The sequence below is a fragment of the Schistocerca americana genome, chromosome X (assembly GCF_021461395.2).
Source record: "Schistocerca americana isolate TAMUIC-IGC-003095 chromosome X, iqSchAmer2.1, whole genome shotgun sequence".
Classification (NCBI taxonomy): Eukaryota; Metazoa; Arthropoda; class Insecta; order Orthoptera; family Acrididae; genus Schistocerca; species Schistocerca americana.
In genome coordinates this window covers 549052266-549076756 of record NC_060130.1, presented here as the reverse complement: position 1 = coordinate 549076756, position 24491 = coordinate 549052266, and the positions used below count along the sequence as shown (strand labels likewise).

At 42.1% G+C, this 24491-nt stretch overlaps 1 protein-coding gene across 2 annotated transcripts in view; it reads right to left on the bottom strand.

Annotated features, from left to right (window-relative positions):
- The window catches only part of LOC124555225, a 143172-nt gene extending 119567 nt beyond the window's left edge, over nucleotides 1–23605 (bottom strand). The window contains exons 1-2 of one of the 2 annotated variants that reach the window (XM_047129080.1): nucleotides 23451–23605; nucleotides 463–515 (exon numbers count right to left, since the gene is read on the bottom strand). The gene's annotated coding sequence lies outside the window, so the exon portion shown is untranslated. The remainder of the gene's footprint in view (nucleotides 1–462; nucleotides 516–23450) is intronic. The other variant, XM_047129079.1, reaches the window with a different exon arrangement.
- Nucleotides 23606–24491: the final 886 nt, after the last annotated feature.

The following is a 24491-nucleotide window of genomic DNA, read 5'->3' as shown; positions in this document are numbered from 1 at the left end:
CATCAGCTGTTCCAGAAATCATTGAAAAATTGCAGGGTCTGAGGCAATGCTAAATAGGAGACACTTATACTCGCATAATCCAAAAGGTGTATTAAAAACAGTGATGTTCTGTGGTTCATCATCTAAGGGTAACTGGATGTATGCATTGGCAAAGTCAATCTTAGAGTTATAATCCCCTACAGCAAGGTCTTCCAGCCAAGGTATAGGATAAGTTTCCACCTGTGATTGGGCACTGATTGTAGCCTTGAAATCTTCTCACAATCAGAAAGAACAAATGAGCTTTCTGTAATTGCTAGCGGAATGGCTCATGCACTATATTTCATTGGCTTCATAAGCCCAGCAGCCTGGAGATGATATAGCTCTACAACAGCACATGTGGCTACCAGAATTGGTATGGAACAGTAAAAATGAGACATATTGGGTGGCTGATAGCTGACATGAGTCTTAAAGTTTGAGGCTCACCCAAAATCCAGCTGAAATATGGATGCAAACACAGTGCAGAGATCACCCAGGTTCTGGAAAGAAAGAAACTGCAGTTAATACCATCTTGACTTCATCTGAAATACAAAACCAAAACAACATAAAGGCGTCAAAGTCAAAACTGTTGATGGCAGATGGGTAGTGAATGACAAACACTGTGATGAGCCACGTAACGCATTTGTAGACCACAATGATTGAGAACCATACCTACAGGCCACCAAACACCATTACAAAGGGGACAATTTGGTCAAAACCAGTCGTGCATACATCACCTGGTTTATTACAGAAACAACAGTCTCTGTGTCCACCTGGAAACATCCTAGTGAGAAATGCAACGTGTGAGAAACAATTCATATGTGAAGGAGTTGCCCGGAGGGACTACTGCATGTACAATGTCCTGGTGCACTCATGGGGGTAGGATGGAAGCAGGTTGCACAGCTTTGAAGCACTGAGTACAAATGCCTCTTGTGGCATATAGCTGGTGCCTTATGATCCAGCCACACACCACAGTGTTGTAGGTTGCCGTCCTGTCAAGACATCTGAGAGTCATGCAGCTCAGCTTGCACTAACCACTACAGTACTAAGGGCATCATATTCACTGGATAAAGCCACCAATAGCTTATATCCATAACCCATGTGACATAAGACTATTTCCTGGTATTCCTCTGCCAAGGGGCCTTTATAGGACACCACCCAGCAGCTCACCAGTGAGTGCGAATCTGGCTGGGACACTGATGTACACTTCAGATGTGCTGTGAGTCTCTACCTCTGAGTATAGCACGTTGCAACAAATCCAGTACATCACCAGCACAAGTTATACAGACCGTGACTAAGGCAGTGGCTCTACAACAGATTGAGTGCTCACCTGCACCATCCAGAAATGTATTATAATAGCGACAGTTCATCAGAAGATGTCGGCATTCTTTGTGTTGTCTATTCTAGGAAGCTGTTTCTGCTGTTCACATTACTGTGTACTTTCTCTGTAGTAATAAAGTTCTGTTGCTCTTGGCTATCTGCGTACCTTTCTCTTCTTGAACACGCATCACCCACAATGGGATACTTTCATTAGCAACAAGGGTAAACTTTTCTGACACTTTTGACTCTGGATCTTCAACCTCTGGATCTTTTGCTCTACCAGATGGCACTTCTCTCTGTGTCTCCCCAAGGAGATTACACGGTTCTGTTCCACATTTGAACAACATTGTTTCTGCTTCCTTTGGGTTGCATTTGCTGTGCACACTTTATTCTCTACTGTTCTGTGCTTCTATGTCCTATTCTTATTTGTTTTGCTTTGTCTGCATTTAATGCTAGTGTCATTTTCCTCACAATCTGCTTCTCTTGTCAATGCTGATTCCTCTTCAGTGTTTTTTTCATTGGTCTCGCTTACCCATTTACTGTGACTCCTTACAATCCACACCTTTCTGTTCGGCAGCTTTCCCAGTTACAAGGTCAACTGTGGCTCGGTTGACCTGGAATATCACTCACCTGATGCAGCACTGTTCAGTGATGACATCCACAAGTGCTACAGCCAGGACAACACAGCTTCTGCATCTTGCTGGGCACTTCCTGTGCACCCCAGTGCTTCTTCAATGGTGGCACCTTGCTGTCCAGGAGCCTCTCCAGCTCTGGACTCAACAAAGGTGTCTCTCTTTCCTTCAGATTTTGCCTTAGATCCTTGGCCCATGTTCCTTGTTGCACTGAACCAGCTCCTGCACGTTTCTACTATTCTCAATGCTTCTCTCCTGGCCACCTGCAGATCCCAATCCCTATGTCTCTTGCACACTCGCTTCTTGTGCTGCCTCTTCTGCCCCCGATCTGGTGCCACCAGCTCTGGTGCCTCCATCTCCTAGCTCCTGGACTGCCTGCTCTTGCACCATTGCAGTCCTCACCACTGGGTCAGGCTCACCTGCTGCTTCACCCTGCAGCTCCACCTCTTCCACAGCTGACCTGGTCTGTTGGACCCTCTTCTGTCTTTCTGGTGCCCTTGGCAGCCAACCACTTTGTTGACTCAGCTACTCTATCCACTGGTGCCATCGCTCATCTCTTTGCCACTTCTGCTGATTCTAGACTGTTACCTTCTGACACATCTCCAATCATTCTGCTTGGTATGGCAGCCTTCAGGTCCAGCTCCGCTGTCCTTTTACACCTCTGGACCCTCCTCCCTTAAAAGTGTAGGTGTCACCAGTCTCTCGTTCTCATCTTCTTCTCTAACAGGCACCTCCACGGTACATGTTCTGCCTTCAGTGGGGCTCTGCCTGGTGCTGCCCACATCTGGTCACCTTCCTCAAATGTCCTTTCTCATGGCTACCTCTAGTGGCCTCAAGGACTTCCCTGCACCTCCCGTCCTCTGGTCTTGGAAGTTGTGCACAAGATCTGGCTGCACCTGGTCTTGCCAGGTTTGGCAATTTGGTTGTCCATTCTTGACAATGGCTCTGCATGTTTTTCGTTCTTCCAGGTCTGCTCCTCACCTCATCTGGCAGCTGGCCCTCACTGGCAGTGCTCAACACTGCTTGCACCTTCTGCTAGAAGCCCACAGCCATCGCTGGCTTCCTTTCGAGCACAGCTGACTACTCTGGGCTCCTCCCACCAATGGCAACGGTATGTCTGACAATCTGCTGGAATGATTCCCATGCTCTGTCACATCTGCATCTGGCTGCTGCCATGTTCTCTACTGTGGTTCTTGCCTGGCCGGCACCACTGGCACCCTTGCATACTGCTGACCACTGTTGGTTCCAGCACCTGTTTCCCATCAGGTGCCAGCACCCTGACACTGTCCTCTCAGCCAGCCTGTATTGATCTGACATGAAATGCTTTCTGGTCCCCACACGGGTGGCTCCTGTGACCTGTTCCAATGCCAGAGGCACTCTCGCCACTAACCTTGGTGCCTCCTCAGGTTACAGCAACACCAGTGCCCTCCATACCTCCATCAGTGCACTGCAGGTCACACATTGCTGGCTACTGACTGACCGCCTCTCCCTGGTATCTCATATGCCATCGGCTTCAGCCTCCAGCATGCCAGCACCTACTCAGTCATCTGGTGGCATCTTTCTGTTCTCTTTCGCCCCTGCAAGGCACCCCTTGTCCCCTCTGGCTGCAAGGCCTGTTGTCAGCATTCCATCTCCATCATCCAGGCCCTGCTTCCTTCCTGGGACTACTCCCCCAATTGTGACTCTCACATGTCTCTTGCACAGGGATTTTTCTTTCATAATAGACATCTTTGCAGCATGCCATACACCTTTGTCATGATCCCGCTCTGTGCCACTCTGTCCTGGTTGCGGGTTGCAGACATCTCCAACTGTGGTCCTGTCCTATGTTCTCCATGGTCTTCCCCTCTCTGTAGTGTGCTGGAGTCTTCTCTTTGTGCCACCCCCCACCAGGGCTTCCATTGGCCTTCATTGGTGCTCCTGTTCTCCGGGCCACTTCTCCCGGATGGCTTTGTCATCTCCTCCATTGGGAAGAAGAATGATGTATCTTCTGCTGTTGTCTCCATTGCAGCCACCATCTACGCAACAAGATTGCTCTGCCATTGCTTCCAAATGGAAAAGGAATGTGGCATATAGGTGGTGCCTTATGATCCAGCAACACACCTCACAACACAGTGTTGCAGGTTGTCATTCTGTCAAAACACCTGCAAGTTGACACAGCTCAGCTTGCCTGCACTGGACACTGCAGTACTGAGGGCACCACATCCAATCAATACAGTCGTCACCAACTAGTATCTGCACACCACCTGACATGAGAATATTTCCAGGAATTCCTGTCAGGTAACCTTTACAAGATGCTGCACAGCATCTCGCCAGTAAATGTGAATCTGTCTCTGACATTGATATATATTTCAGAAGTGCTGTGAGTCTCTTCCTCTGACTGTAGCATGTTAAATCCGAACCAGGTTGTCAACTGTACTGACTGTGCCTACAGGAATGACTCTTGACTGTGACAGACTGAATGCTCACTTGGACTTTCCAGAACAGTATTGTTATAGTAACATTCTTCAATAGAGCAGGATACTCAGTAAGTTGTCTGTACAAGGAAGCTGTTTCTGTTGTTCATGTTATTGGATACTTTCCCTGTAGTAATAAAGTTCTATTGTTCTCTGCTTCCTGGGCACCTTTCTCTTATTGAGCTTGCATCACCCACAATAGTATATTACCCCTCTTTGCCACAGCAGATGCAGAACCCCCATTGATCCGGACAGTCTGCTCGGGAGTAAGCAAAAGAATACTCCCAGTAACAAAGGGTGTGATCCCGTGACCATTAATGAGGGGCGACCAGAGTGTCTAATGCCATAGAGACACTGGCCAATGATGAATCACAATATTGTTGCAACCTAGGGGTTGACCCAAACCTGTTACGCATGGGTGGAAAACGTGGTGGTGAATAATCATCACAATTTGTGACCCTGCCATAAGCCAATACAATTTCGAAGGACTGCACAATAAGCAAGATGTCCTCCATTCAGCTGCAGTGCCAGTGTGTAAATATCAGGGTCAGGTGCCAGCTGAACCACATCATCATGAATCATGGAGTCCATGTACAAAGCCTTGCAACCTTCACTGGTACAAGTGAAATCGCATTTGAAGCTGAAAGCTTGCAAGTCAGTGACCTGGGAGCGTTACGGCTGTCCAGGCTGCTTATGGTATTGGTGAAACATGAGCCTGGTAGCAACAAAATGATATCTCTGGGTATAACAATTAGTCAAAAGAGAGAATATCTCCTGAAAGGAGAGTGTGGTGAGGTCAGACAGAGGCACCAATTTTGGAGCAGAAGAAATGTGTCTGGTGATGCCCATTACAGAAATAACAGTCACTACAATGAATCATCCATGACTTGAAATGCAGTGCAATGTTGATTCAGTCAATGCTAGAATGTGACCTAGTCCTCCGTAGTTTCACTGAGAGGTGAAAATGATGGAGGACAAATAGCTTTGTTGACCATGGGCGGTGCTGAGGCATGGTGTGAAGTGGCCTCGTGCACTCGGAGTTTTTTCACATGAAGCTAAAGTGACTTTTATAACAGATCTGGCTGAAGCTGCTGCTGTTTCTCCAGTGGGCAAACCAATTTAGCATCCATGTCACCAAAATAATTCCTTTTTCCTCATTGCCAATGCTATATGAGCAAGTAATTGGATATTAATGCATACATCAGAACCTGGGAGAGAAATGGGTGAAGCTACAAAGCAGAAAGGCCACTTGTGGAAGTCAATATGACATCAAGTGGTAGTCAAGCTAAACACGGCTGACTGATGGTGGACAAGACACAGACTAGCACAACCCAAAGCAACCTTGTCAACAGGTCAAGGGAAAAGAAAGAGACACTATCCAAATTGTGATAAGAGAGAAAGACCAAGTGCCAAGAGATGTTGTTTTCAAATAGCCCATAGCGAGGCAGGTGGGGCACTCACTATGCAAGTGCAGCATTGCAGTGATTATGCTCTCTAATGGCTATCCAAGTCCATTTCCTGGTGGGCATTCAAATTCTGTGGAGGCGGGGTACCAGATTTCAATCTCTCAAAACTAACCATTCCTCTTCTATTATACTTCTTTCCCCTGTATCTATTAATCGTTGCCTAGTGGTCCATACGAAACTCTCAACAAACCCAGATTTTCAATTTATCCAGGTCTCATCCCCTTAACTTTGTATGATTCGATCATCATTAAGCCATACTGTACAGCTGCATTCCCCTACGAAATGACAGCTATAGTTTCCCCTTGATTCCTGCCATATGCAGTATCAACATAGCAATTATATGTTGGTTAAATATTATAAGGCAAAATCAGTCATCTGGAGTTTAGCTCCTGCACTTACTGAAAGGGCTACTGCCCCCTTCACAAACCACAAGTTTATCTAGTCTTGCCACAGACACCAGTTTGTTGCTGTTGCACCTCCGGTACAGCTAACTGTATCACTGAGGCATACAAGCCATCCCATCTCGTCAAGGTTCATGTTTCATATCTTCCACTGCAAAATGCAACCCAACTTACACACGAAATTTTGCATGATCTTCAACCTATATCTTTCCATCATGGCATGGATGTTGAGATGAGGCTCTCTAAGGGGCTTGATGGTTCTGTAAGACAGATTACAATGTCTGGATCAACTATGTAATTTCATCTTCTTCACATCCATCACACAAGAACAGTGCAGCACAGTCTCATGGCTTGGGCTACTTCTTTTGATCTCCAGTTTCTTCACTGCACCTTTTTCCTTGTGTGGAGAAAGTGTGGCCTGCTCAATTTGCTGGCAGTGTGGAGAAGTCAAATTAGTTTGTGGCAATTCCATAATTGCAAGTGAATTTGGACAAGCCAGAGTTCATGGCCACTTCAACCTGTAAAGTTTGCTTTGGAGTAACCATTGTCACAACTATTGCTTTGACCACTGAAGCAAATTATGTCACAAATTAGTAGTTTCTGAGAAAAACATATGTTTTGGATACTGAATAGAGCATTCTTCTTGTGCTTTTTAGCTCCTGATTTTTCTTTTCATCAATTATGTATTGACAGTCACAGTACTAAATAGTACTGTTGACTTTGCAGTTCACTAAAAACAGCAGATATTAACAAGGTTCTCATCTCCAAGCACAACTTGACCATACTTTCCAGTTGTTGCATGTCCATTGTACTGTAGACAATGAACTGGGTTATGAATGTATTGTCTTATTTGCTGATGGATGAGTCCAGCTTTTATAACTGAGACATCACTGGATAACTGGAAGTTAGCAAAAATTCAGTTGTCTGCTCTAGTTTGCTGTTCCCACATCTACATGCATTAGACACCTGCTAACAACAACCATATGAAAATTGTGGGTAGAGTGTAATTTATGCACAAATGAACATTCATCAAGCACTTTTGATTTGTGTATTTGTTCTGCTTGACACTATGAAGCTGTTTCCTCCCAAAGTACATGTTTCTCAAACACTGGACAGGTTCTGGCATACTTGCTATACAATGCAAGTCTTTGCGTGCATAAAAAGGTGATGTCTCTTCAAAATTTCACAGTACTCTCTCAGTTATAAAGAACACATTCTGATATGCATTTAGTTTATTGTTAGCCATTGAAATTATTGTACAGGATGTAGCTCATAGTGGCCTACCTGAAGACATTTTTTTCTTGAGTGGGTGTTATTGCTTTATGTTTTTAAATTAATAACTGAATGTCATGGTGTTCCCACACGTGAACTGTAAAATAAAGGCTGATCTAGACAGTCTTACTTATCTGAACAAAGTTTATACAAATGGGGAGTATCAGGTAGCTCAGAAGTTACCTACTAATGACTGTTTCACATCCACCCATCCCACTGACACATTGAGTCATCAGTCTTCTGACTGGTGCAATCTTGGAATGCCTCCCCTGCACTAACCTCTTCATCTCAGAGTACCACTTGCATCCAATGACCTCAATTATTTGTTGCATACATCCCAATCTTTGTCTTCCACTACAGTTTTTACACTCTGCTGATTTCTTAACAAACCTCTTGTCAACCTGTCCTTTCTTCTTGTTAGTGTTTCACATACATTCTTTTCCTCATCAGTTATGTGGAGAACTCCTCATTCCTCACGTTATCAGTCCACCCAATTTTCAACACTCCTCTATAGCATCACATCTCAAATACTTCGATTGACTTCTGTTTTGGTTTCCCACTGTCTATGATGCACTACTATACACTGCTGTGCTTCAAACATACATTCTCAGGAGTTTCTTCCTCAAGCTAAGGCCTATTTTTGACACCAGTAGATTTCTCTTGGACACGAATGTCCTCTTTGCCTGTGCTAGTCTCTTTTTATGTCCTTGTGGCATTCGTCATGGGCTGTTTTGCTACCAAGGTAAGAGAATTGCTTGGCTTTGTCTACTTCGTGATCACCAATTTCTCACTATTCTCATTTCTGGTACTTCTCATCACCTTTGTCTTTTTCTGGTACGTAGCAGTGTTCACCATCCCACAGCTAAGGAACAGAGAGTTTACAAACACCATACCAAATCAAAAGACGAGTGCTTGCCATTTGGCACAACCCACTATAAACATGTTGCTTACCAAACGCTATGGACAAAGCAAGATTACCTCTCACAATTCTACTGCCTGATGGTCTCAACTGCATTCTTCTCTTTTTTTTTGTGATGTAGGTTTACATCTGCTTCATCACACATTATTTTTAATGGATTTCTCAGCTGGGGAATTTAATTTTTGGTGTATATTTCTTCTGTTGTAGGTAATGGTACTCTCATTAGGTTTGTCTGAAAGCACACCTACATGTTGAAGTACTACTGTGTGTAATATGGGTTCCTCAGTTCTCATACAAAATACCTTTTTAATGTTTGAAGCAACAGGTGGTACCCCAGTGGGAAATTTTTAATCTGCCATTTTCACCACTTCCTGCTACACATCTGATGATTACCAGAACAGCACATGCAGACTAGTGAGGATGAGAACAATCAGCATTTGTCATGTGTATATAGGTCACACTTACTGTGTACTACTTGTCCTTTACACATATATGTAGTAAGTCCATACACATAAAGAAAGGAGGTTTGCATTCAACATCATTTTATTACTGACGGAGAACAAATGATCCTACTGGGGAAAATAAATAATTCATTGCCTTATTTAAGGAACTAGGTGACTGATTGCCTCAAATAATTAAATAAAACTAAAGAAAACTTAAACTGGGACTACCAGACAGAGATTTGAGCCCCTGCCAAATTAGAATTTAGACGTATCAAACGATTTTAAGTGTCTGTGCATACAGGTTCCATGATAGGTTAGAGAACCTAACAAATACACACATAACAGAGTAAGCCTAATACAAACTAGATGCAGAAAATGCAACACACACAGCATGCTACAGACAGCTTCACTTCAACACCCAGTCATGCAGCTGATCCACTTACTGGTTTTGTTCTTTGCTCATCTTAAGGTTGAGATCCTTTTTACAGAGGTATGTACCAGCCTGAGGGGAAAATGGTTGGCTGATCATTAACAAATCTACATTGTTTGTAAGGAATGAAGACAGATGCTGACAAAACTGCTGTTGGTCTATATGCAACCATATATGCTCAGTTGAAATGTTTAGCAGGTACAGCAGTTAAGATTGATTTAAAACAAGAGCTGAAAGCAACTGAAAGATGTATGATTAGCAGCATCCACAGATTCTGTTCCACCATATCAAATACCATACTGAACAGTACGTGATGCAGCAGTGGAATGTAAATACAATGTCACCTCCGTGAGGAAAGCCAAAAACACACAGAAACCCTGCAAGTGATACCAATACTAATACCATACATCAGGAGATGTTAGCACTTACACATTACAGTAAAGTTACAGCACAAACCAAGGATCATGATACTGAAAAACACCACAGGTTAGGCAAATGTAAAATCTAACACAGGTGTATTGTAGAACAAGGTAAGAGCAGGCACATGATATGGACTGTGAAATCATACTAACAAAAAGGCTTCAAAATGCAAGACATGGATTACAATCCTTTGGCAAACATCCTGCTACCTCATGCAGAAGAGCAAACGAAGTGTTCACTGGTGCCAAAAGTAAACACAGAAGGGTCATCAGTTACAGCAGCAACCAAATGAGGGCAGCAACTGAGACAAAGGACACTGTAGCCCTTAGCAACAGCAGCCAGACAGTGTAGGTGCCCAAGCCCTGGGAGATCTGCAGTAGAAGCACCCAGTCAAGGTAGGTGACTGAGACCTAGGAAGCCTCCTACATTAAGTGAGATTTTTTATGGCATCGTGGGAACCGCAGAAGGCCTTGGAAAAATATGTAAGTGAAAGTACTCAACTTAGTTACCAGTGTAAAAATATCACCTGGAGTTTAAACATAATACAAAGAGATGAGTCATTTTTGTGCCACAACCTCCAACAATTCAATGCAGTGTAACTGAAGTTTGGGGAGCTAGTGAAATGCTTAGTGCATCGCACAAAGGGGAATCATTAAAATTAAAGACAACAGTTACAATACTTCACCAGGATGTATGGAACATAAATAATAAAGCAAATGAATATGCAAATATAACCAGTTTCTGCAGAACATTGGATAAAGGTGGTGGGGCTACCATTTTCTCTAGCTACATATCAACTAAACCCATCCAAAATACCAAAAATATGCTGATGCAATGAGCTTTGAAATTACAACTGTGGAAATAAAAATTGTAGCAAAGCTGTGTTATTTATTAGGCGTGTACCAATCATCAGATGGAGAAATAAAAACGTTCTTTGAACAACTAGAAGGTACAATTCAAGACTTGTCAAAAAAAATGTGCTTATTTAATAATTATTGTGGATTTGAACATAGACACTAGGGAAAATACTGACAACACAAGACACTATTGGACTTACAGCATGCAATCAACCTAAAAATAGAAATTGATAAAGCATGCCAGAGTAACTAAACATAGTGAAATAATGAAACTAATTATTCCAGCATAAAGTCAAGCACTGGCATGCCGGTCGGGAACAAGAGAGCAGAGAGGGCTATGAAGAAGACATGCCAACTGCATGTGGACCGACCCCTCACTAGGACGACAACCCGATGGCAGCGTCCTTGACACAAAGAGGACATAAGCGTAGTGCCGCCTGTCCATGGCCCAGTTGAAGACTGGCAGTTCTACGACTTCCACAGCAGCATCAAGAACAGGCACTTGTATGGTAGCAACTTGGGAATTTATTACTTCTCTTGTATTATGAATTGTATATACTGAAGGGATTTCTTGTATGTCTGTTTCCCTTTGCTTGCGACACATCTGTATTTCATAAAGTTAAGTATTGTAATCATTTCCTTTTGTAATAAACTTCATTAATACAATTTGCTTGAATTATTGTCTAGCGATCCGAGAAGCAGGTTTCCTAGGCACCCTATATCTGACAAGTAGGCAGGATACAACACTAATATTGATCACATAATAAGGGCAGAAATATTCAATCTGTATATTGAGCAAGCAGTAAAGGAAACAAAAGAAAAATTCGGAGTAGGTATTAAAATTCATGGAGAAGAAGTAAAAACTTTGAGGTTTGCCGATGACATTGTAATTCTATCAGAGACAGCAAAGGACTTGGAAGAGCAGTTGAACGGAATGGACAGTGTCTTGAAAGGAGGATATAAGATGAACATCAACAAAAGCAAAACAAGGATAATGGAATGTAGTCAAATTAAATCGGGTGATGCTGAGGGAATTAGATTAGGAAATGAGACACTTAAAGTAGTAAAGGAGTTTTGCTATTTAGGGAGTAAAATAACTGATGATGGTCGAAGTAGAGAGGATATAAAATGTAGATTGGCAATGGCAAGGAAATCGTTTCTGAAGAAGAGAAATTTGTTAACATCGAGTATAGATTTACGTGTCAGGAAGTCGTTTCTGAAAGTATTTGTATGCAGTGTAGCCATGTATGGAAGTGAAACATGGACGATAACTAGTTTGGACAAGAAGAGAATAGAAGCTTTCGAAATGTGATGCTACAGAAGAATGCTGAAGATAAGGTGGGTAGATCACGTAATTAATGAGGAGGTACTGAATAGGATTGGGGAGAAGAGAAGTTTGTGGCACAACTTGACTAGAAGAAGGGATCGGTTGGTAGGACATGTTTTGAGGCATCAAGGGATCACAAATTTAGCATTGAAGGGCAGCGTGGAGGGTAAAAATCGTAGAGGGAGACCAAGAGATGAATACACTGAGCAGATTCAGAAGGATGTAGGTTGCAGTAGGTACTGGGAGATGAAGAAGCTTGCACATGATAGAGTAGCATGGAGAGCTGCATCAAACCAGTCTCAGGACTGAAGACCACAACAACAACAACAACAACAACAACAATAAGGCCAGGGGGGAGGGGGGGACGGCGGGGGGGGGGGGGGGGGGGGGGACGGGGAGCATGAGGGAATCAGAAAGTAAGGTTACAAACAAATATTCCTGGAGTTTCACCTGTTATGGAGAAATTAGTAGTGTGTGATAATTCTCATACCTGTGCTTGGCGCCGGCCGAAGTGGCCGTGCGGTTAAAGGCGCTACAGTCTGGAACCGCAAGACCGCTACGGTCGCAGGTTCGAATCCTGCCTCGGGCATGGATGTTTGTGATGTCCTTAGGTTAGTTAGGTTTAACTAGTTCTACGTTCTAGGGGACTAATGACCTCAGCAGTTGAGTCCCATAGTGCTCAGAGCCATTTGAACCTGTGCTTGGCAACTATGGAAAGTTTCAGCCACGTGCCACCTACAACACTAGTTGTGGGTACACACAAATGGCAACTCGTTTGGAAACCTGTTCTCACAAAGAAATCTACTCAGTTATTTGATTTCTGTGGAATGTGTAGTCACAGCTGAAATTCACTGGCAGCTGTAGAGATATATGAAGATACTGTAATGTTTTATCAGTACGCCATGGAATGGTGTCAAAAGTTTGTGGCCTGTAGAGAAAATGTCACTGATGAGAATTGCAATGACTGACTCAGCTCGGCATCAACAGATTTGAACACAGTTTACATGGAGGAGATGATTTAGAACAGGAAGATCATGTTACGACGTATGCCAGTAGAACTGGGAGAAGGTGAAACACTTTGTGACAATGTGTCTGAACAGGCAAGGACAGGATTTTTACTAGGAGCATGTATACAAACTCAACCTACAAAGTGACTAGCACCTAAACTGACATGGAGACTATGTGAAAAAATAACCTAATGTATGTAGGACTACCATCAGTTGGCTGTATTGATTGCGTGAAATAAACCATAAATGTCTCACCACAGGCTTTGTAACCTTAGTTTTCTGATCACCCCTTATCAAATATTCCTTCATGCTACTGTGACACCCAGGTACTAGTAGACCATTTGCCATCATGATAAGACATTAACATAAAGACTGTTTGAAGTTATCAAAAACATAATACACAAATAAAAAAAAGTTTTGCATCACCTCAGTTCCGAGAGTTCTGGAACCTGTCCAGAAAATTGGAATAGAGATCAACATAAACATCATTTCCACCCTTTTTATTGCTCATGAAAACTGCACATTGCATGTTGTACCACTATACAGCGGGACCTTCAGAGGTGGTGGTCCAAATTGCTGTGCACACCAGTTCCTCTAATACCCAGTAGCATGTCCTCTTGCACTGACGCATGGCTGTATTCGTTGTGGCATACTATCCACAAGTTCATCAAGGCACTGTTGGTCCCAATTGTCCCACTCTTCAACAGCGATTTGGTGTAGATCCCACAGAGTGGTTGGTGGGTCATGCCGTCCATAAACAGCCCTTTCAATCTAGCCCAGGCGTGTTCGATAGTATTCATGTCTGGATAACATGCTGGCCACTCTAGTCGAGTGATGTCGTTATCCTGAGGGAAGTAATTCACAAGATGCACACGATGGGGGTGCGAATTGTCATCCATGAAGATGAATGCTTCGCCAATATGCTACCGGTATGGTTGCACTATTGGTCAGAGGATGGCATTCACATATCATAAAGCCATTACGGTGCCTTCCATGACCACCAGCGGTGTACGGCCGCCCCACATAATGCCACCCCAAAACATCAGGGAACCTCCACCTTGCTGCACTCACTGGACAGGGTGTCTAAGGAGTTCAGCGTGACCGAGTTGCCTTCAAACACATCTCCAACGATTGTCTAGTTGAAGGCATATGCGACATTCATCGGTGAAGAGAACATGATGCCAATCCTGAGCGGTCCATTCGGAATGTTGTTGGGCACATCTGTACCGCACTGTATGGTGTCGTGGTTGCAAAGATGGACCTCGCGAGTGAAGTTGTGCATCTTGCAGCCTATTGCACACTGTTTGAGTCGTAACACAACATCCTGTGGCTGCACGAAATGCATTATTCAACATTGTGGCAATGCTATCAGGGTTCCTCCGAGCCATAATCCATAGGTAGTGGTCATCCACTGCAGTAGTAGCCTTTGGGCGGCCTGAGTGAGGCATGTCACTGACAGTTCCTGTCTCTCTGTATCCCCTCCATGTCCAAAAAAAATCACTTTGGTTCACTCTGAAGGACCTGGACACTTCCCTTGTTGAGAGCCCTTCCTGGCACAAACTAACAATGCGGATGCGATCAAACCGCAGTATTGGCCGTCTAGGCATGATTGAACTACAGACAACATGAGCCATGTACCTCTTTCCTGGTGGAATGACTGGAACTGATCGGTTGTCGGACCCCAATCGTCTAATAGGCACTGCTCATGCATGGTTGCTTACATCTGTGGGTGAGTTTAGTGACATCTCTGAACTGTCAAAGGGACTGTATCTGTGATACAATATCCACATTCAATCTTCAGGAGTTCTGGGAACCGGGGTGAGGCAAAACTTTTTTTGATGTGTGTAAAAAATGAAGGTAATGACAGAAAAATGGTAAGTAATGTATGTAGACAACGATGCAAATACTAAATTGAACCAGTTATTATCATTATTGTTATTATTATTATTATTATTATTATGTTACATGTCCTGTCATAAATAGGCTAATTTAACTAATACCAAAAAAAGAAAAGGTAGCTGAGTGAGTGATTGGAGAGGTAATCCATTAACCCATGCAAGAAATAAACTGAAAGTGTATTATGACTTCTCAAAAAAACATACAAGGGCAGTTCAATAAGTAATGCAACACATTTTTTTTCTGAAACAGGGGTTGTTTTATTCAGCATTGAAATACACCAGGTTATTCCCCAATCTTTTACCTACACAACACTATTTTTCAACGTAATCTCCATTCAATGCTACGGCCTTACGCCACCTTGAAACGAGGGCCTGTATGCCTGCACGGTACCATTCCACTGGTCGATGTCAGAGCCAACGTCGTACTGCATCAATAACTTCATCATCATCCGCGTAGCCTCCCACGGATTGCGTCCTTCATTGGCCCAAACATATGGAAATCCGACGGTGGGAGATCGGGGCTGTAGGGTGCATGAGGAAGAACAGTCCACTGAAGTTTTGTGAGCTCCTCTCGGGTGCAAAGACTTGTGTGAGGTCTTGCGTTGTCATGAAGAAGGAGAAGTTCGTTCAGATTTTTGTGCCTACGAACACGCTGAAGTTGTTTCTTCAATTTCTGAAGAGTAGCACAATACACTTCAGAGTTGATCGTTTGACCATGGGGAAGGACATCGAACAGAATAACCCCTTCAGCGTCCCAGAAGACTGTAACCATGACTTTACCGGCTGAGGGTATGGCTTTAAACTTTTTCTTGGTAGGGGAGTGGGTGTGGCGCCACTCCATTGATTGCCGTTTTGTTTCAGGTTCGAAGTGATGAACCCATGTTTCATCGCCTGTAACAATCTTTGACAAGAAATTGTCACCCTCAGCCACATGACGAGCAAGCAATTCCGCACAGATGGTTCTGCTTTGCTCTTTATGGTGTTCAGTTAGGCAACGAGGGACCCAGCGAGAACAAACCTTTGAATATCCCAACTGGTGAACAATTGTAACAGCACTACCAACAGAGATGTCAAGTTGAGCACTGAGTTGTTTGATGGTGATCCGTTGATCATCTCGAATGAGTGTGCTCGCACGCTCCGCCATTGCAGGAGTCACAGCTGTGCACGGCCGGCCCGCATGCGGGAGATCAGACAGTCTTGCTTGACCTTGCGGCGATGATGACACACGCTTTGCCCAACGACTCACCATGCTTTTGTCCACTGCCAGATCACCGTAGACATTCTGCAAGCGCCTATGAATATCTGAGATGCCCTGGTTTTCCGCCAAAAGAAACTTTATCACTGCCCGTTGTTTGCAATGCACATCCATTACAGACGCCATTTTAACAGCTCTGTACAGCGCTGCCACCTGTCGGAAGTCAATGAAACTATACGAGACGAAGCAGGAATGTTTGAAAATATTCCACAAGAAATTTCCGGTTTTTTCAACCAAAATTGGCCGAGAAAAAAAAATGTTGCATTACTTATTGAACTGCCCTCGTATAATACGAAGCACAAATTAGGCTTTCCAGGCGGGAAGGAGCGCCTGGTCCCTGGCACGAATCCGCCCGGCACATTTGTATCGAGGTCCAGTGGACTGGCCAGTCTGTGGATGGTTTTTAGGCGGTTTTCCATTTGCCTCGGCGAATGCGGGCTGGTCCCCATTATTCCACCTCAGTTACACTATGTCGGCGATTGCTGCGCAAACAAGTTTTCCACGTATGCATACACCACCATTACTCTACCATGCAAACATGGGGGTTACACTCGTCTGGTGCGAGACGTTCCCTGGGGGTTCCACCGGGGCCGAACTGCACAATAACCCTGGGTTCGGTGTGGGGCTGCGGAGGGGTGAAGTGGACTACGGTAGTCATCGTGGGGTTGTGGACCACTGTGGCTGCGGCGGGGACAGAGCCTCTCCATTGTTTCTAGGTCCCCAGTTAACATACAATACAATACATACAAGCACAAAATAAAAAAGTAAGAGTATTGCAGTTGCATCACAGAAATAAAGCTAAGACAGCTGTATATAAAGGAGAAAATTACTCAAATGATTTATTAAAATGACTTGTGGTCCTTCATAAATGAAGAGAGGGTAAAGGAACAAAATGGACAGAGGACACCTGCCCACTGAAAGATGCCAAAAAGGATGTATATCCTCTAGAAATGCAAACAACTTTAACCGATACTACACAACTGTAGCAGATGAACTGATAAAACAGATGAAGAGAGTACGATACCAAAACTTCCACATATCAACCATACCACAGTATTAATCCCAATAGCTGACACAGAAGTTTCAAACCTAATAAAGAAAGAACTATGGACTCTGATGTTGGTGGGATGGATTGCATGGTTCAGCAATACAGACAGCCATACTGTAGGTGCAACCACAATGGAGGGGTATCTGTTGAGAGACCAGATGACCATGTTCTTTCTGAAGGTGGGAAGCAGCCTCTTCAGTAGTTGCAGGGACAACAGTCTGGATGATTGACTGAACTGGCCTTGCAACATGAACCAAAATGGTCTTGCTGTGCTGCTACCAGGAATGGCTGAAAGGAAGCGGAAACTACAGCCATAATTTTTTCCGAGGAGACGTAGCTCTACTGCATGGTTAAATGATGATGGCACCCTATTGGGTAAAAACTTCTGAAGGTGAAACAGTTGAAACAGTTCCCCATTTGGATCTCCTAGTGGGGACTACTCAGAAGGATGTTGTCATCAGGAGAAACAAAACTGGCATTCTACGAATCAGTGTGCAGAATGTTAGATCCCTTAACCAAGCAGGTAGATTAGAAAATGGGAAAGGAATGAGTTAAAGTTAGATATAGCAGGAATTAGTGAAATTCAGTGGCAGGAGGAACAGGACTTCCAGTTAAGTAAATACAGGTCTATAACTACAAAATCACATAGGGGTTACATTGGAGTAGGCTTAATAATGAATACGAATATTGGAATGCGGGTAAGCTACTATCAACAGCATAGTGAATGCATCATCATAGCCAAGATAGACATGAATCCCACACCCTTCACAGTAGTACAAATTTATATGTCAACTAGCTCCACAGATGACGACGAGTTTGAAGAAATGTATGTGGAGATAGTACGTGACTACAGACTGGGGGAAAAGAATGAAAGAGGAAGCCACAGGGTAGAATTTTGCACAGAGCATAATTTAATCATTGCTAAAACATCAGTTTAAGATTCATGAAAGAAGGTTGTCTATGTGGACAGAAACCGATTTTAAATTTCAAAACATTTCCGAGGGCAGATGTTGACTCTGACCACAATTTATTGATTGTAAAGTGTAGATTAAAACTGAAGAAATAGCAAAAAAGGTAGGATATTAAATGGATGAGACGTGGATAAGTTGAAAGAACCAGAGGTTGTTGAGAATTTCAGAGAGAGCATTAGGCAATGGTTGATTACAACATGGGAAAGGAACACAGTCAAAGATGAACAGGTAGCTTTAAGAGATGAAACAGTGAAGGCGACAGAGGATCAAATAGTTAAAAAGACAAAGCCTAGTAGAAATCCTTGGGTAATATAGAAGACAATGAATTTAACTGATGAATGAAGGAAACATAAAAATGCACCTACTGAAGGAAGTGAAAGGGAATAAAAAATTTAAGAAATGAAATTTACAAGAAGTGTAAAATGCTGAACAGGAATGGCTCAAAGAGAAATGTAAGGATTTAGAAGCATATTTCACCAAGAGAAAGATAGATACCACCTACAGGAAAATTAAAGAGACCGTTGGAGGAAAGAGAAGCAGCTGTATGAAAGTCAGGAGCTCAGATGGAGAACCAGTTCTAAGCTAAGAAGGGAAAACAGAAAAGTGGAAGGAATATATAGAGGGTCTACACAAGAGAGATGGACTTGAAGGCAATCATATAGAAATAGAAGGGGAATTAGCTAAAGATGGGATGGGAGATACAATACTGCAAGAGGAATTTGACAGAGCAATGAAAGACCTAAGTCGAAACACGGCCCCAGGACTAGACAACATTCAATCAGAACTGCTGACAGTCTTAGGAGAGCCAGCCATGACAAAACCCTTTGATGTGGTGTGCAAGATGTATGAGACATGCGAAATAAATATGTGTGAATTCCTAAGGGACCAAACTGCTTAGGTCATAGGTCCCTAGACTTACACACTACTTAAACTAACTTATTCTAAGAACAATACACACACCCACGCCCAAGGGGGGACTCGAACCTCCAACAGGAGGGGCTGCGCAGCCCTTGACATGATGCCTCAAACTGCGCGGTCATTCCACACGGAAGAGGTGAAATACCCTGAAACTTCTAGAATAATGTAATAATTCCAATTCTAAGGAAAGCAGTTGCTGAAAGGTGTGAAAATTATCAGCCTATCAGTTTAGTAAGTCATTGTTTCAAAATACTAACACGAATTCTTTAATGAAGAATGGAGAAACTGGTAGTAGACCAGTGTCGGGGTAGATCAGTTTGGGTTTCGGAGAAATGTAGGAACACAAGAGGTGATACTGACCCATGACATTAGAAGATTGGTTAAGGTAATAGACTTAAAAAAAGCTTTTTATAATGTTGACTGGATATTCTCTATGAAATCCTGAAGGCAGCAGGGGTAAAATACAGAGAATAAAAGGCTATTTACAGCTTGTACAAAAACCAGATGGCAGTTATACGAGTCAAGGGGCATGAATGGTAAGCAGTGGTTAAGAAATGTGTCAGACAGGTTTGAAGCCTATCCCCAACGTTATTCAAACAGTACAATGAGCAAACAGTAAAAGAAACCACAGAAAAATTTGCAGCAGGGATTAAAGTTTATGGAGAGAAAATAAAAACTTTGACGTTTACTGATGACATTGTAAATCTGTCACAGACAGCAAAGGACTTGGAAGAACACCTGAACGGAATGGATAAAGTGTTGAAAGAAGGGTATAAGATGAACATCAACAAAAGCAAAAAAATAATGGAATGCAGCTGAATCAAATCATGTGATGCTGAGGGAATTAGCATTGGAAATGAGGCACTTAAAGTAGTAGATGAGTACCATTATTTAAGCAGCAGAGAGGATATAAAATGTAGAGTGGCAATGGCAAGAAAAGCATTTCTGAAGAAGAGAAATTTTGTTAACAAGTGCTAGGAAATCTGTTCTGAAGGCATTTGTCTGAAGTGTACCCATGTCTGGAAGTGGAACATGGATGATAAACAGTTTATACAAGAAGAGGATAGAAGCTTTTGAAGCTACTGAATAATGCTGAAGATTAGATGGGTAGATAACGTAACTAATGAGGAGGTACTGAAAAAAATTGGGGACAACTTGACTAAAAGAAGGGATCAGTTGATAGGACATCAAGAAATCATCAATTTACTATTGGAGGGAAAACAGGCAAAGGGAGGGGGGTAGAAATTGTAGTGAGAGACCAAGATATGAATACAATAAGCACGTTCAGAAGAACGTAGGTTGCAGTAGTTTTTCACAGATGAAGAAGCTTGCACATGATCAATCTAAAACAATGCATGTAGTATTCCAAACTACAGTGAAATGTGTAACGTAAATAGAACATTACATAGTGAAACAGTTAAAGAAGTAAGCAGCACAATTTTTTTTAGGAATTATTATAAACAGGCATTTGACATGGGGAGGGGAGAGGGGGGGGGGGGAGAACATAGATGTACTGCGTAACAAGGTAAATGCACAGATTTACCTCATGCACAAAACTGCAAACACTGTGGATGATAAAGTTCTGACAACACTTGCGTTTTCACACTTGTCCTGCTCAATTTATATGGAGGGGGGAGGGGGGGGGGGGGGAGTGCACAAGATAGCTACTTAAAAATTGCATTCAAAATTCAGAAAAGAGCAGTGAGCCATATAGCAAAAATATCACACAGCCTGTATATATATCTAAATATTATGGTAGTGAGAGTAAGTGATAAACATCTTCGATATAAATATCTTAGGAGTAAAGGAGATCACTCACTGAAAAGTAGAAGTACTGAGTCATCAATAGGCCAGATGCAAAAAGAGAGAAAACGTGTTAGCTTTCAGAATGTATTTGTACCCCAGTTCGAGAAAGGATAAATCTCAAAAGCTAGCAAGTTTTCTCTCTTTTATACCTGCGAATGACTCAATGCCTCTGCTTTTTGGGGAGTGGTCTCCTTCACTTCTAAAGGGTTTACAGTCTATCAGACCTTTCCTACTATAATTATACCTCCGAAATAAAGACATACATCAACTCATAACAAGAGGAAAGGAAAATTATTACACAGGACAATGACATCTCAAACTGACAATGAGTGGTCCAGATGAAGTAGGCAAAAGTATTTTACCAAGCTACCAAACTCAGTCAAGTACAGAAATTAAATTTATTTCAAAATTGTTTGAAAATGGATCTTACAGAGACATGTTTATACTGGTACAATATGAATGAGTATTAAATATCAAAATATATGTTAGCTGTCATACTGTAATGGAAAATAGGTAATAACCCTGTATGTGCCTGTAAAATGTAATCCTGTTTTCATTACTGTACATTTATTGTAATAAAAAATTGTATGATGCACCCGATACTCTCAGCTGAAAATTATCAGCTAATGTCCATGGGCAAAGACTGACTAAACACAAATCTGTAACACTGTGATATTCTTATGGATGCACACAGAGCTGGAACATGATAGGTGAATGGTGCATTACTCCCTGTGTAAAGTATAACAGAGTAGCAGCTGGGATAAACAAAAATGTCATTCTAAACTACTGGCTTTATGATAGTATTACTAACTATGGATTCGAATGTACTTTGAGATGAACTCTCTTCAATGTAATAGTTAGTTATTGACAACACCCCCCCCCCCTCTCTTGCATTTTGATTTATTTTGCTTTTTTAGTCATCCATAACGAAAATCACATTATGAACTGAGCAGACATAAAACTTGGGATAAAAAGTAATATTTGGTGCAAGTCATTAGCTTTTACCAGTGACATAGTAAACATGCAATAAATGGTGCAAACAACATGGTGACCCTAATATGATGTCAGTGATAATTTGTTTCAAGTTCTTTTTTTACTTTCACATTTGTTAACTATGCCAACTATCAAACAAACTGTCATCTCCTGACATAACCTAGACCTCAGGTTAAGTGACAGATCAATCTGTCAAAACTTTTGCTTTTTGTTGGCATTACCAAGTAACAACAAAAGTGTAAATATACTCACCAAAATGTAACATCACAGCAGCCATTAGTTTTACATCACTGGTCAAAGCTGATGATTCATACATGACCCAAAACTTTGGCTACACTAGAGATTTACCACAACCAAGATTTTGAAGGGGGACATTATCACACTCTAATCCTCTTCTGTTGCCCACATTTCACCAACAATATGAAACTGGCTTGTACTTTTTACAATGTAAAAATGCACCATTCCAATAGAAAATTTCACGTAGGAGTCTCATAGAATGGGAGAAAACAAAACGGACCACTCATCTCAGTAGTATGAACTCGTCTCAACTGAGAATCTCTGGCCTGAAGTACATGTTGTTTGTCAACTAAGCTAGACCATACAGAACCAACTGCAGAACAGTCTGACATTGGATCAGATACGAAGAAAGTCATAAAAGAATGGGAAGGACTGCAGCAGTGCAGTCTCCTACAAAGTAATTTCATATGTATGTTCTGCCAATAATGCCTGCAGCCTAGAAAATGTTATCCGAATAATTGCAGTTAAACTGTTGTGGGTGTTGAATCTAGTAATTATTCAAAGTGGTCAATGCTGATCATAATAATATGGCAAGCATGTATCTAACAGATCAAATGGGTTACCAAAAATATAACAATATCCATCTGTGATGTAGCAAATGGAGAGCTTGATACTGTATGGCAACTTCTATTTGCCAACCAAAACACACGTATGTGCTTGAAGAAAGGCACATGGTGCAATGAACATTAGGTGACACGATTTTCTATCGTAACATACGGATACTACATCAGACGAGTTGTTTCTGAAAATACTGTCACGAATCGGGTGATCATCTACATCAGCAATGAAGTAATTTTCGATTATTGTTGGTCATACAATTCTAAAAAGAATATTTCAGTCTAGTGACGTTTTATTGTAGTTTAAAAAGAATTTTACAAAAATTGTAGATACACCTGACTCTCTTTATACTGTAGACATGAATTTCACTTCGTTATCGATTTCTTTTCTGGATTTACCAATACACATGTTTAGACTGAGACTAGTCAAGTAATTGTCAAATGTAGCAAACGACTGTTTTTTAAATTTTATTTGGATACAACACTGTATCTTTTGTGTTGATATTTTCAGATACACTGTAAAGGAGATCAGTTGAGGCTGCGATTAAATCTGCCATGACATACGTGATCTACACACAATGCAGTTACTTAATACTAGTGCAGAAATAAAATTTGGGCATTAGCAGTTAACAGTGTAGAAGATTTGTTTTGAATGTATGTGTTATTTTTGTACGCAACACACATCCAGTAACTGCAAAATTATCCCGAACAATTAATACATCACTGATTCAGAGTTAAATCTTACACGATTCAAGTCGAGATGTAGAGTTATAGCTGCATGTCTCCCAAATAAAGACTACCATTTTCTGGACCCTTACTTCATAACAAACATTGTTTGTTTACTAGGCAGAGATGTATACATATCTACATAACAGAACAGCACAGTACAGACCAATGACGCTACAGTTCCGACCATAGATACTACTACTCCCCACGTCCGCTTACTTCTCCGACCAAAACTTGAATTCTTGGCAACTCAGTCAAACTTATGCATCGGCCAAAGACTGTCAGAAGGTATCAACATCTCCAACTACAAAAATATTATAACATTTTGATAGACCTCTGTCTGAAATGAAGCATTTTACGAGGAGGAAAAGATGCACGAAACAAGGGAAAACATCGAAATCCTCAAGGCACTAACGGTACCTCCTTAAGCACGACGGACTTCTCACGTTCATTTACTTCGCGAGTAGAACAGCGATCAGGAAGACGACAGATTATTTGAGAATGGACACATACACATTCAAATATTTACTGCAGTACCACCATTGAACAAACAATAGATTTGCTTGTTACCTCAGTTAACCAAAGGAGAGGCTCAGGTAGATTTAAGTGTAGTTAATACCAAACAAATTTTCGCCAGGCAACCAACTGTTTCAAAAAAATTAGGAAGTAGAAGGAAAGTTCAGTTGTTAGGTAGTATCCATGCAGGAGATGAGGACCAGATCTTAAAGGAAAAATTAGGTAACAGTTACCAATACACAAGCTTTTTTCAAGCCCAGTGCATGTCTCAGCCAAGTGTTAGAGCATGTAAGACCATTGTACAAGGGTTTTAGAAGCAGGATCATATTACTGTAGTGGGCGGAGCTGGAAGCAGTATTGATAGGAATCAGTTCTACAATATTAAGTGTGACCTGGTAAAAATAGCATCTGCAACGAACCATAAAATTGGTTCCTGCTTTCATGTGGTGTGATTAGCTCCAGCTGAGCAGCTCTGTCAGGAGGGTGAATAGGGAGCTAGAGCAGCTGCTTCAGGCAGCCACTTTGTCAGGCATAGGTTTGGTTC